Here is a 14,881-nt window from a genome sequence, read left to right as displayed (position 1 = left end):
GCTAAAAATAAATAAAGAAAAAACAACTATATGTGCTGTTCAAGATTTATCTGGGAACACAATATACAGTGGGGCAAAAAAGTATTTAGTCAGCCACCGATTGTGCAAGTTCCCCCACTTAAAATGATGACAGAGGTCAGTAATTTGCACCAGAGGTACACTTCAACTGTGAGAGACAGAATGTGAAAAAAAAATCCATGAATTCACATGGTAGGATTTGTAAAGAATTTATTCGTAAATTAGGGTGGAAAATAAGTATTTGGTCACCTCAAACAAGGAAATTCTCTGGCTCTCACAGACCTGTAACGTCTTCTGTAAGAAGCTTTTCTGTCCCCCATTCGTTACCTGTATGAATGGCACCTGTTTGAACTCATCATCTGTATAAAAGACACCTGTCCACAGCCTCAAACAGTCAGACTCCAAACTCCGCCATGGCCAAGACCAAAGAGCTTTCGAAGGACACCAGGAAAAGTATTGTAGACCTGCACCAGACTGGGAAGAGTGAATCTACAATAGGCAAGCAGCTTGGTGTGAAAAAATCAACTGTGGGAGCAATCATCAGAAAATGGAAGACATACAAGACCACTGATAATCTCCCTCGATCTGGGGCTCCACGCAAGATCTCATCCCGTGGGGTCAAAATGATCATGAGAACGGTGAGCAAAGATCCCAGAACCACACGGGGGGACCTGGTGAATGACCTGCAGAGAGCTGGGACCAAAGTAACAAAGGTCACCATCAGTAACACACTACAACGGCAGGGAATCAAATCCCGCAGTGCCAGACGTGTTCCGCTGCTGAAGCCAGTGCATGTCCAGGCCCGTCTGAAGTTTGCCAGAGAGCACATGGATGATACAGCAGAGGATTGGGAGAATGTCATGTGGTCAGATGAAACCAAAGTAGAACTTTTTGGTATAAACTCAACTCGTCGTGTTTGGAGGAAGAAGAATACTGAGTTGCATCCCCAGAACACCATACCTACTGTGAAGCATGGGGGTGGAAACATCATGCTATGGGGCTGTTTTTCTGCCAAGGGGACAGGACGACTGATCCGTGTTAAGGACAGAATGAATGGGGCCATGTATCGTGAGATTTTGAGCCAAAACCTCCTTCCATCAGTGAGAACTTTGAAGATGAAACGAGGCTGGGTCTTCCAACATGACAATGCTCCAAAACACACCGCCCGGGCAACAAAGGAGTGGCTCCGTAAGAAGCATTTGAAAGTCCTGGAGTGGCCTAGCCAGTCTCCAGACCTCAACCCCATAGAAAATCTGTGGCGGGAGTTGAAAGTCCGTGTTGCTCGGCGACAGCCCCAAAACATCACTGCTCTCGAGAAGATCTGCATGGAGGAATGGGCCAAAATACCAGCTACTGTGTGTGCAAACCTGGTAAAGACCTATAGTAAACGTTTGACCTCTGTTATTGCCAACAAAGGTTATGTTACAAAGTATTGAGTTGTATTTTTGTTATTGACCAAATACTTATTTTCCACCCTGATTTACGAATAAATTCTTTACAAATCCTACCATGTGGATTCATGGAAAATAACTGCCCATGAACTGAGAAAAGTCAAGCGTGCAGCTGCCAAGATGCCACTTGGCACTAGTTTGGCCATATTTCAGAGCTGCAACATCACTGGAGTGCCCAAAAGCACAAGGTGTGCAATACTCAGAGACATGGCCAAGGTAAGAAAGCCTGAAAGACGACCACCACTGAACAAGACACACAAGCTGAAACATCAAGACTGGGCCAAGAAATATCTCAAAATTTTTCTAAGGTTTTATGGACTGATGAAATGAGAGTGAGTCTTGATGGGCCAGATGGATGGGCCCGTGGCTGGATTGGTAAAGGGCAGAGAGCTCCAGTCCGACTCAGACGCCAGCAAGGTGGAGTTGGAGTACTGGTTTGGGCTGGTATCATCAAAGATGTGGGGCCTTTTTGGGTTGAGGATGGAGTCAAGCTCAACTCCCAGTCCTACTGCCAGTTTCTGGAAGACAACTTCTTCAAGCAGTGATACCCTTTCTTGGCTGGCAAGAAAGGGTATAAAAGAAGAAAAACTAATGACATGGCCACCTTGTTCACCTGATCTGAACCCCATTGAGAACCTGTGGTCCATCATCAAATGTGAGATTTACAAGGAGGGAAAACAGTACACCTCTCTGAACAGTGTCTGGGAGGCTGTGGTTGCTGCTGCACGCAATGTTGATGGTGAACAGATCAAAACACTGACAGAATCCATGGATGGCAGGCTTTTGAGTGTCCTTGCAAAGAAAGGTGTCTATATTGGTCGCTGATTTGTTTTTGTTTTGTTTTTGAATGTCAGAAATGTATATTTGTGAATGTGGAGATGTTATATTGGTTTCACTGGTAAAAATAAATAATTGAAATGGGTATATATTTGTTTTTTGTTAAGTTGCCTAATAATTATGCACAGTAATAGTCACCTGCACACACAGATATCCCCCTAAAATAGCTAAAACTAAAAACAAACTAAAAACTACTTCCAAAAACATTCAGCTTTGACATTAATGAGTTCTTTGGGTTCATTGAGAACATGGTTGTTGTTCAATAATAAAATTATTCCTCAAAAATACAACTTGCCTAATAATTCTGCACTCCCTGTATATCCCTCAAGCTATCATCCAATATCCCTTATAAATGTAGACCTTAAAATAATCTGCAAAGCTCTCTCAAAGAGACTGGAGAAAATAATCCCCCTCGTAATTCATCCTGACCAAACTGGTTTCATAAAAGGTAGGCACTCATCAATGAATACACGTAGATTACTTAATTTGATAGACTACTCACACAGTAAAAACCTAGAAACTACAATATTCTCTTTAGACGCAGAAAAAGCATTTGACAGAGTTAACTGGAAATTTCTATTTGCAACTTTACACAAATTTGGTTCTGGATCCTCTTTCATAAACTGGTTAAAAATATTATATAACTCCCCAACAGCTTGTGTCAGAACAAATGACCAGACATCCTCCAGCTTCTGTCTCTTGAGGGGCACCAGGCAGGGATGCCCACTCTCCCCTTCACTGTTTGCAATTTTTATTGAACCACTAGCAGCAGCAATTAGACACAATTCAGTAATTAAGGGCATAAAATGCAAGAACGTGGAACATAAAATCAGCCTTTATGCGGATGATGTGTTACTCTTTCTCCAAAATTCACAAACCAATATCTCTGGGGTGATTGAATTGATAAACTCCTTTGCAATAATATCAGATTACTCAATTAACTGGTCAAAATCTACAGTCCTTCCGATTAATTGCTCCTTCCATAATTCCTCTTCTACACCACTGCAATTGGGAAATATAAAATATTTAGGTATTAATGTTTCTCCCAAGCTTGCAGATCTAACTAAACTAGAAAAATTTGCATTTCCTGCGAAAATGCAGTGTGGATGCTTTAAAGCTGAAGCTGTATGCAAAAACTAGCTGAAAAAGCTGAAAAGTTGCATAAATTGTAAAAACTTTGCAGAAGCAAAGGAACTTTGCTAAAATGGAATAACTTAGCAGAACTGCAATATCTTAGAGGAAACATAATACTTGGCAGAAATACAATAGCATAGCAGAACTTAGCAGAAATATTGTAACTTACCAGAAACATGATAACTTCTCAAAAATACAAGAATTTAGGAGAAATAGTATAAGATAACAGAAAGAATATATTTAGCCAAAAATACTTAAGCATTACAGAAACACTATGATTTAGAAAAATAGTACAACAGAGCAGAAATACTGTGATTTACCAGAGACACTGTGATGAACTATGAATATTGTAATTTTAAATCAATACTATGTTTTAGCACAAATACTATAATTTGACAGAAATACTATCATTTGGCAGAAATACTATGTTTCAGCACAAATACTCTGGTTTAGCACAAATATCATAACATAGCAGAAATACAATTATATAGCAGAAATGCTATATTTAGAAAGAAAAATATAATATAGTAGAAATAGTATGATTTAGCAGAAATACTACAATATAGCATAATAACAATGATTTAGAACAAATACTATGATTGAGCAGAATAGTAATAACTTAAGTGAAAATACTGGAAAAGTAAGATGACAAGCTGAAAAATAAACAGAACATGGTTAAGTTCCCTCAAAACTAATTGTTGTTCACCTGTGGAAAAAAAAATAAAGAAATAAAAATAAATTTAAAAAACAAGAAGGAACAGCCAACAGATACACACAAAATCAAATATGTATACACAAATGCACAGAGAGAGAGACACACGGAGGGTCTATGCCAGTCAACTAGTCAGAATATATTATATTTTTTTCCAACAATGAGATGCTGCCCTAAAGAGGGTCTCTCTCTCTCTCCCTCTCTCTCATGCACACACACACACACACACACACACACACACACACACACACACACACACACACACACACACACACACACACAGAGGGAGAGAGAAGCATGTTTTCAGTCAAGCAGCCTGGGAGCTGCTGAGTTTGAATCCACAGAGGCTGTGTACTTTTCCCCGCCAAAACAGGTGCACACACCCAGCACAGAAACAGGATTTTTGTAGTCTATTTACCATAGTGAGGATTCCCCTCAAACAAATGACCATAATTTCCTAACTGTATTGGCCAGAACAGTCATTCTTACACAATTTTGCAACTGAAAACTTTAAGAGGCATAAAAGTAAAACGGTAAAAGATTTGAAAAAGCTGATTTATACCTGAATAGCCCAATAATTTGAGAACATTTTAAAGTTTGAATGGTTGTTCTACGTGAAAATATGAGGAAGTAGTTAAGTTTCAAAAACAAGAAAATTTTAGCAGAATTGCAGAAGTTTCCCATTCATTTCAATGGGACAAATTAAGCTTAATATTTTAAAAAGTATAATAGTGAAAAATACCAAAAGACATAGCCATCATTAGCAGAAATAGCAGAATAGTTTAAAATTTGAACGGTGAAAATCGGCTGAAAATTGTGGAAGTAGTTAAGTGCCAAAAAGTGTACGGAAATCCCAAGAGGAACTCAATAGTGTGGATGCTTAAAGCATCCACACTATTGAGTTCCCACTTTTAAAGAAGGTAGAAGGCGATCTGGCTAGGTGGAAATGTCTACCCATATCACTCATGGGAAGGGTTGCCGCTATAAAAATGATGGTCTTACCAAAAATAAATTATTTATTCTCAATGATCCCAATAAACCGCCACAAGATTGGTTCAGATCTCTAGTTTCATGTATGTCCGAATTCCTTTGGAAAAATAAGCCCCCACGTATAAACTTAAAAACACTACAAAAGACCAAGGATAAAAGAGGATTAGAACTACCTAACTTTCAGCACTACTTCTTAGCCAACAGGCTTCAGTTTATCTCAGGATGGCTAAAACATACCCTCTTAGATGAACCTTGGCTAGATGTAGAACAAACACTTTGCAATAATCTAGAGATTTCAGATCTACCATTTATCAGCTCAAACATCCAACGACATGAATGCTTTAAAAGCATCAACATCAGCTCTTCTCTGACAGCATGGTGGAAGTTTCTAAAAAAGTCTTCATTAATCCCATGCAAACGTACACCTATCTGGAACAACCCTGACATATTACAAAACAATAATATGATAAACTTTTCAGATTGGAGTGGTAAAGGAATCAAATATTTAGAACATATAAATTCTGTTCCTTCTAGTATTTCATTTGACAGACTAGTTACACAATATGGGATCAACAAGAAAAGATTTTTAGAATATCAACAAATTAAATCCATAGTAAAAAAGAAATTTAAACCGGGTCAAGTTGAACTACAAACACCACCAAGTGTGGTTCAATTTCTTACTCTTAAACCCCCCAAATTACTATCCAAAATATACAGAATGCTTTCTAAAACAGATGAATCAATATCACTTCCTATTGCAAAATGGGAAGCGGATTTATCAGTTAACTTAGACCAAAATTTCTGGTCTCACATTTGCTTAAAAACCTTTCATCTAATTAGAAATCCCAGTCTTCAATTAATTCAATACAAAATATTACATAGAGTGCACTATACAGGTCATCGGATGTTCAAGATGGGCTTTACGTTTACCAACAACTGCTCACACTGCCAAACCAATTCACTGGACAATTATATCCACGCTCTTTGGTTCTGTCCACCAGTTCAGAAGTTTTGGCGCGAGATATGTGAAGACCACCACCACTTCCCCTGCCGGTGGTGGACTCCCTCAGACATCGGTGCGTTGGTGGTTCTTTGTGTCCGGGGATGGGCGTCCAGGTGCACACCGGCTCACTCCTTGGCGGCCGCTTGTCGGGGCCTGGAGCCTGGGGCTAGCTCGGGCCACTTCGGAGGTGGGGTGCCCCTGGCCTCTCGGCCTGGGGCTTGGTCACTCAGTGCCTGAGTGACCAAGCCCCAGCTGGCTGCCGGCAGAGTTCACGGGTGCGTCAATGCAACCCCCCCTGGCTTCTGCTCTGCGGCTGCTGAGTAACCCCTCATCTGGGACTCTCCTCAGCTCTTTCTGGGACAGTGGCGTGGCTGCCCCTCTGTTGGTCTTCCTTGGTTTCTTGTGTTCTGGGGGCCTCTGGATGTCTGGAGTTTTGATCTCCTCCATACCTGCTTCATGCCCTGGAGGACGGGGCTGTGGCTCCCCACACCCTCTAGCAGATCATTACATGAAGGAACCTTTTAAAAAAACAAGCGCGTCCATGCTCACAGGTGTACACACGGGTGATCACACACACAAACTACACCCTTTTTGGCTCCTACCTCAAAGCACACTGTGTGCTGTCGATCTTACGTGCTGCACAATAATGTTTAATATTTAGTATTTACTGTCATATTCCCATATATCATTGTGATGTTGCTTATTCTATTACTCTTGTTTTCTTCTGCTTGTTTTCTTTTTTCTTTCTCAACAGGTGATCCAGGTGATCGATATATGCATTTTTTTTCTCTGCTTATTCTGTTGTTTTTTGTTTTTTGCCCTTCTCCCCCGTCCCTCTTCTCAGCTGTTTTTTCTTTCCCTCTTTCTTTCTCCCCTTGTTTCCCCCAGTCAAGTCTGTCCCGTATTCAGCAAGTGAAAATAAAATAAACAATAAAAGGTGAATCAAATGGACCATTACGGCAAGGCTGGGATGGTCCATTAGGTAAAGTAAATCCGTTGGGCATCTTTCTTCGCCTTTAGACAATAATTCTGATGGCAAAAGAGCCAAACGGGACAGGCAAATAAATAAATAAATAAATAAATAAATAAAAATAATAATAATACTAGTTTCGTGACATTGTAATGTGGCTTGTGGAAGGCAATTTACCTTAAACTGTACAAATAACTACACTAACTTTGGAGAGGATTTCTTCTTCCCAGAAAGTTATGGAGGGGTACAGATTTTATCAAGCTGTGTGGCATCGGCTGCCAAAATGTGTGACCCCCCCCCCCCCCCCCCCCCATCTATAATGCACATTGGCGTTGCTATCACGAAAGAGTGTATTTGCAAAATAAATCACAGTATAACTAATAACTACAGTAACTTTGGAGACCATTTTCTTTTTTTAGACTTCTTAATTTAACATCTACATCTATATATGTAGATATGTGTGTTCTCAACAATGTGTGTGAAAAGAACACTAGCTGTGGACCTTTAGTGTCAACTATGTACAAGCGAAACAAATAAACACGTCTTCTGGTGGTGGGCTTTTCACGCAGAGCTGGTGGAACCACCGCAAACACATCTCACACTGAATCTGGAATTTTTATTTATTTATTTTTTTTACAATGTTAAAATAGCATTTTACTCGTACTGCGTGCTAGCTAGTATGACGGAGTTTCTACACAGCTGGGTGGGTGCTATGATGTTACTGATAGTGAATTTTATTTTATTCATAAGGTTAGTAGAGTTCCCAACGGCTCCTTAAAAAATGGAATGGTCCCTCATTCAGAGAAAATATTACACGTTTAGTATTGAGCTGAGAAGAGATGCAGTTTGTCCTGTAATATAATGAAAAAAAGACAAAAAGCTGGAGTTATTCTGTCGTTATGCTGCACAGCTGCCTCTTCTTCTTTTTTGTGATCAACATTTTATTGATTTAAAACGGGGTTGGGGGGGGGGGTACAGACATATACAGCACAACTGTAAACTACAGTAGCAAAGCAAACATTAGCAAACAAGGCATAGGGACAGCAAAGAAAAGACACAAAAACACAAAGTTAAAACCAATTATTGCCTCTTCCAGGAGATAACTCTGGATGAGAAGATTTTCCAAGCGTCAACAGTCGTGGGTCGAGCTTTATTTAATTTTGCTGTGGTATGTTCAAAACCAATAACACGGATAAGACATCGTCTCCAGAATGATTCCATACAAATGTCAGGACAGAACCATTGCTTTATAATAGTCTTCTTTGCGGATGTAAATCCAGCGAACAACATTTTGCATTCCATTTGTTTTAAGGAGATTTCAGAGGTATCATTAAGGAGACAAAGACCAGGATTGGGAACATAAAAAACTTCCAGTACCTCAGATAACACAGAGTTCACAAAGACCCAAAAATCGGATACCACAGGACAGTCCCAAAACATGTGCAAAAACGTGCCAGGTGATGAATCATTGCAGATGTGACAGTAATACGTAGCCTGTAGTTTCATCTGGAACCTCCTATAGGGCGTAATGTATGTTCTGTGTATGGTTTTGAAATGAATTAATTGATGCGCCAGGTTCTTAGAAGTCAAACTCAGATTAGACCACACTGTATCCCAGTCTATATTAACCTGTAGTTCTCCCAGTTCCCTGACCCAAATAGATTCAATGGGCAGGGACTTCATACCATGTTCAGCTAATTTGTTGTAGATTTTGGAAACAGAGGGTCTGCCAGATTTAGGCAGGATCCAGTCCAACATGGGATGAGAGGGAAGAGGAGAGTCCCAGGGGACACCATATGCTTTTAAAGCTGATCTGAGCTGCAGATATACAAAGTAAGAAGATGCAGGAAGAGAGAAACGTGTCCTTAAGTCCTGAAATGAGCAAAGGCCTTGGGCGTTGAATAGATCATCAAAAAGGTTTATCCCGAGTGAGAACCAAGAGGGTTGAACAAATGGTCAGCTGCCACATAGTAACTTTAAATTATGCCAGAGTGGTGAGCTTTTACAAAATTTAACTGGAGCACCCAGCCGCCGTTCTATCTTCCTCCATACCTGTATAGAGTTGGCAATAATAGGTCCAAATTCGTTGTTGTTGTAGAGCGTATTGTCATGGTCGGACGGTCCTTCCCGGAGCGACCTGTCTGTGTGTGTATGTGTGTGCTTCTCTCTCTCTCCTCCTCCACCCAGTGGCTGACACACCTGCACCTAATTTGCCATCCAGCTGTCACTGATCATCCTCGTTGTGGACTGAGGTACTTAACTATGTGTCCGGATGGCAGTCGACGCTGGATTGTACTGGAGGCTCGGTAGTAAAGAGTGTTTTCTTACTTTTAACATAGCCTTAGCCGGCTACCCTTCTCACCTGTAGCTGTTGTCACTTGTTTATAGGAGGAAGTGATACGGAGCAGAAGGTTGGAGAGAAGGAGTCCGCTGGATTAAGCCCTCGGAGGAGAAACACACTCAGATAATCACTTGGGAGACTCACCTGCACACCACTGGGAATTTGGAGATGATCACCGTTGGATTTTTGTACTTCGCTTTGTGACTGTTTTTGAGCACTGTAAATAAACGCACTGTTTGCTTCGCATCCAGAGCTCCGCGACTGAGTCTGTATTTCCCCCATTACCCGTGACAGAACAATCCAGCCAGCTATGGACTCAGCGGACTCAACCCCCGTCCAGCGCGAGCTCGCGCTTCAAGCTGAACGGTTGGAGCGGCATGAACAGATGCTGCAGCATGTGGCCAAGGAGTAGTCCGCGCTACTACAGGTGGTATCTGAACTGAAAGGTATGTTGCTTGCTACACCTAGGGCACCCATTCAACATGTCAGACGATCTTGCGGGGCCGCCCTCTCGCCTCGACTTGTCAACCGTGCCAGCCGAATATCATGATCTAGGTCGAGTCTTTAGCAAAGACGGGGCCCAATCGCTGCCCCCCCATCGTCCGTACGACTGCGGGATTGATTTGCTCTCAGGCGCCCCCTTGCCCACTAGCCGACTCTACAGTATCTCGAAACCTGAGCGCGAGTCTATGGAGCGCTACATCACAGACTCCCTGGCAGCAGGCATCATCCGTCCCTCCACCTCTCCCTTGGGTGCAGGCTTCTTTTTTGTTAAAAAGAAAGATGTGTCCCTACGCCCCTGCATTGACTATCGGGGACTGAACAAGATCACTATCAAAAACAAATATCCTCTACCTCTGCTCACCTCAGCTTTTGAACTCCTTCAAGGAGCCACCCATTTCACCAAACTTGATCTCCGCAATGCTTATCACCTGGTCCGCATCCGCGAGGGGGACGAGTGGAAGACGGCCTTCAACACCCATCTGGGCCACTTCGAGTACCTGGTAATGCCGTTCGGACTCACTAACGCCCCTGCCATTTTCCAAGCCCTGGTAAATGACGTCCTACGAGATTTTTTAAACCACTTCGTGTTCGTTTACCTTGATGACATTCTGATTTTCTCCAGGTCCAAAGCTGAGCATGTTAAGCATGTGAGACTGGTGTTGCACCGCCTGCTGGAGAATCGGCTGTTTTGTAAAGCGGAGAAATGTGAGTTTCATGCCTCAACTGTCTCTTTTCTGGGTTTCATCATTGAACAGGGCCGGTTGCGAGCAGACCCGGCTAAGGTCAAAGCTGTGTTGGAGTGGCCTGTGCCCGGCACTCGGAAGAAGTTGCAAAGTTTTCTGGGATTCAGCAACTTCTACAGACGCTTCATCCGGGACTTCGGTAAGGTGGCATTGCCTCTTACCCAACTCACGTCGCCCAAACAGCCGCACCAGTGGTCTCCAGCGGCTCAGCAAGCATTCGACCGTCTCAAGAGCTTGTTTGCCTCGGCCCCCATCCTGGCCCAGGCTGACCTCGCCCTGCCGTTCGTGGTGGAGGTGGACGCTTCTGATTCTGGAGTTGGGGCGGTTCTCTCTCAGCGCAAGGCAGGTAAATTACACCCCTGTGCCTTTTTCTCCCGTCGGCTCACTCAGGCTGAAAGGAATTATGACGTGGGCGACCGGGAGCTTCTTGCCATCAAGTTGGCGCTGGAGGAGTGGCGGCACTGGTTGGAGGGGAGCGAACATCCTGTTATCGTGTGGACGGACCACAAGAACCTCGCCTACCTCCAAGCGGCTAAGCGCCTGAATGCCCGACAGGCCAGGTGGGCACTGTTTTTTGCACGGTTTAACCTAACCATCACCTACAGGCCCGGGTCCCGGAATACGAAGCCAGACGCCTTGTCGCGCCAGTTCGCGCCAGACACGGACCCTGAGGAGAAGGAGAAACCCATTCTGCCAGCCTCATGCATCGTGGGGACCCTCACCTGGGAGATAGAAAGGGTGGTCCAAGATGCTCAGCGACAAGAACCCGACCCCGGCACCGGTCCAGCAGGTAGATTGTACGTTCCCTCAGCGGTCAGGGGTAAGGTCATCCACTGGGCACACACCGCACGGTTTACCTGCCATCCGGGCAGGAACCGAACTGTCACCTTCTTACAAAGGCTGTTTTGGTGGCCCTCTCTCTCTCAGGACGTCCGGGAGTATGTGGCCGCATGTCCTGTGTGCGCCCGAAATAAGACGTCCAACTCCCCTCCATCGGGACTCCTCAGACCACTGCCTGTCCCCAGCCGGCCGTGGTCGCACGTCGCTCTGGACTTCATCACTGGCCTCCCTCCGTCCTCTGGTAAAACTGTTATACTCACCATCGTTGACCGTTTTTCTAAGGCTGCCCATTTTGTTGCCCTTACCAAACTTCCCACCGCTCTAGAGACTGCCCAGCTCTTGACCCAACATGTTTTCCGCCTTCACGGCATTCCTCTGGACATTGTTTCTGACCGTGGGCCCCAGTTCACCTCGCGGGTATGGAAGATGTTTTGTACCGAGCTGGGGGTCCAGGTCAGCCTGTCCTCTGGGTTCCACCCGCAGACTAATGGGCAGACTGAGCGAGCGAACCAGGAGCTGGAGGCCATGCTGCGCTGCGTCGTTTCCTCCAACCAGTCGTCATGGAGTGAGCAGTTGGCGTGGGCCGAATACGCCCATAACTCTAGCACGTCGGCCGCTACGGGTGTCTCTCCCTTCGAGGCGTCCCTGGGGTATCAACCCCCGCTCCTCTGCATCACGGAGGGAGAGGTGGCCGTGCCTTCCGTGCAACATCACATGAGGCGCTGTCGACGGATCTGGCGGGCAACTCGAGCGGCACTGCTGCGTACGAGTGCTCAAAACAAGAGACTGGCTGACCGCCGCCGCGTCCCTACACCGGCCTATCGGGTGGGCCAGCAGGTGTGGCTTTCCTCTAAGAACATCACTCTGCGGACTGAGTCCAAGAAGCTGGCTCCCCGGTTCCTTGGACCCTTTTCTGTGCAAGCCATCCTGAATCCAGTGACTGTCCGACTGGCCCTCCCGCGCAACATGAAGGTACACGACGTGTTTCATGTTTCTCAAATTAGGCCGGTCCGGACCAGCCCGTTGTTGGGCCGCTGCAATGTTGACAAACGTATCCTAGGCCTTTTGCCATTCCAAATAAATTTAGACACCGCAGAGTGTATGTCTTTAAAATAAGTTAGAGGAGGAGAGAGTGGCAACATAAAAAAAAGGAAATTAAGCCGTGGCAGTATGTTCATCTTTACTGTGTTGATTCTACCCTGAAGTGAAGTTTTTAAATTGTCCCATCTTTGAAAGTCGGATTTGATCTTATTTAGCATAGTAGTAAAATTCTCCTTGATTATCTTTGGAATACTATTATGAATTGAAATGCCCAGATAAGTAAAGGTGCTTTTGATCTGAACACAACCGGGTAAGGAAACTTTCGTAGCTTTATCGTTCAAAGGCATCAAAGCAGATTTCGACCAGTTTATTTTGTAGCCAGATAGAGAGCTGAAATGGTCAAAGTTTTTAATCAATGGATGGATGGACGTCTCATAGTTGTCCAAAAACAGAATAATATCATCCGCATATAGAGATATGATATGATTATGACCACCAATTCTTATGGGAGAAATCGTGGACTGTCTAATGGCTTGTGCTAAGGGCTCTAGAGAGAGGCAGAACAGGAGAGGAGAGAGAGGGCAACCCTGCCTCGTTCCACGCTGCAGCGTGAAAGGGGGAGAGACCAGGTCCCCTGTTAAGACACTAGCAAGAGGTGAGTGATATAGTGTTTGAATCATAGCAACAAATTTCTGCTTAAACCCAAAGTGTTTTAATACCATCCACATATAGTCCCACTCTAGCCTATCAAAGGCTTTTTCTGCATCAAGTGAAAATACTGCACATGGATTTTGATAGCTGTTAGCAGCATCTATGATGTGCAACAGCCGTCTTATGTTATCAGATGCAAGCCGCCCTCGGATAAATCCTGTCTGGTCTGCATTGACCAAAACATGGATAACTCTTTCCAGGCGCAATGCGAGAGCTTTTGCAAATACTTTAAGATCAGTTGTGAGCAGAGATATCGGTCTGAAACTAGAGCACTCAAGAGGGTCCTTTCCCTTTTTTAAGAGAAGGGTAATAAGTGCTGTTTTCTGGTCTCTATGGAAAGACCCGTTCCGGATTGCAAAATTAAATGAGCCGAGCATGAGCGAGCCTATTGTATCCCAAAGTTCTAGAAATAGTTCTGGCGGAAGGCCATCCAGTCCAGGTGATTTACCTTTGTTAAGGTCTTTCAGCGCTCTATGCAGCTCATCTAGAGTTAATGGGGCCTCTAGCTCATCCTGATCTGCTTGTGGAATATGAGGTAGATCCAGATTCTCGAGAAAGCTATTACAGATAGTATCCTTAAAATTGATATCTGATTTATACAGATTTACAAAAAATGACGAGAAAGTGGTGTTAATAGTACTTCTGTCTAGTTCTATGCAAGATGAACTCTGCTTTGGACAAGGTTATTGCATCATATTCTTCTTTTAGTGAAGCTAGGAGTGTAGACTGATCGTCTGACCGGCTTAGTTTTTGCAGATTCTGTAAAGATTCCACCTGATTTTCTAGATTGGACACCTGAGCACGTTTTGTTTTTGCCAACATGGAGGAGAATGAGATGGAAAAGCCACGAATGAAACATTTTGTAGTCTCCCATAAGACTTGTGGGTTGATATCCTCATTAGCGTTGATATCCAAAAAATCCTTCAGCTGGAGCTTAAGCAGGCTGAGAAAGGTAGAGTTTGTTAATAGGGACGTATTAAAGCGCCACCTGGGGGCCCTATTCTTTAAATTGGGCAGATCGACAGAGCATAACAAAGCTGAATGATCCGATATCAAGATTGGCTGAATAGAAATAGATGTATCACCTGAAACTAAGGAAGGACTAACAAAAACGTAGTCTATCCTAGAGAATGTCTTATGTCTATTAGAAAAGAATGTATAATCCCTAATGTCGAAATTCTGCATCCGCCAAAGGTCGATGAGATTAAGATCTTTTATAAGTGTATTCAACAGAGAAGATGAGAGATTAGCTACTGCATCTGGATGAGATTTATCTAAAACGGGGTTGACGACAGCATTGAAGTCTCCACCCAACACTATGGAATAATCATTGTATTCTAATAGTGTATTGGCAATATAAGTAAAAAAGTCCCTGTCTGGCTCATTTGGACAGTATACAGATATGAATACCAGTTTATGGTTTAAGATACTGCCAGTTACAAGTGCCAGCCGGCCGTTTTCATCACTCGTGCTATACCTGGTAGTAAGGTCGAATTTTCTCTTCAGCAAGATACAGACACCCTTGGTTTTATTTGGGGCAGAGGACGAAGCTAGTAGTTTGTAGTGTTTGTTTTGAAAACGTGCCA

Source organism: Astatotilapia calliptera, chromosome 10, assembly GCF_964374335.1.
Source record: "Astatotilapia calliptera chromosome 10, fAstCal68.1, whole genome shotgun sequence".
Taxonomy (NCBI): domain Eukaryota; kingdom Metazoa; phylum Chordata; class Actinopteri; order Cichliformes; family Cichlidae; genus Astatotilapia; species Astatotilapia calliptera.
Note: the sequence above shows the minus strand (reverse complement) of the source record.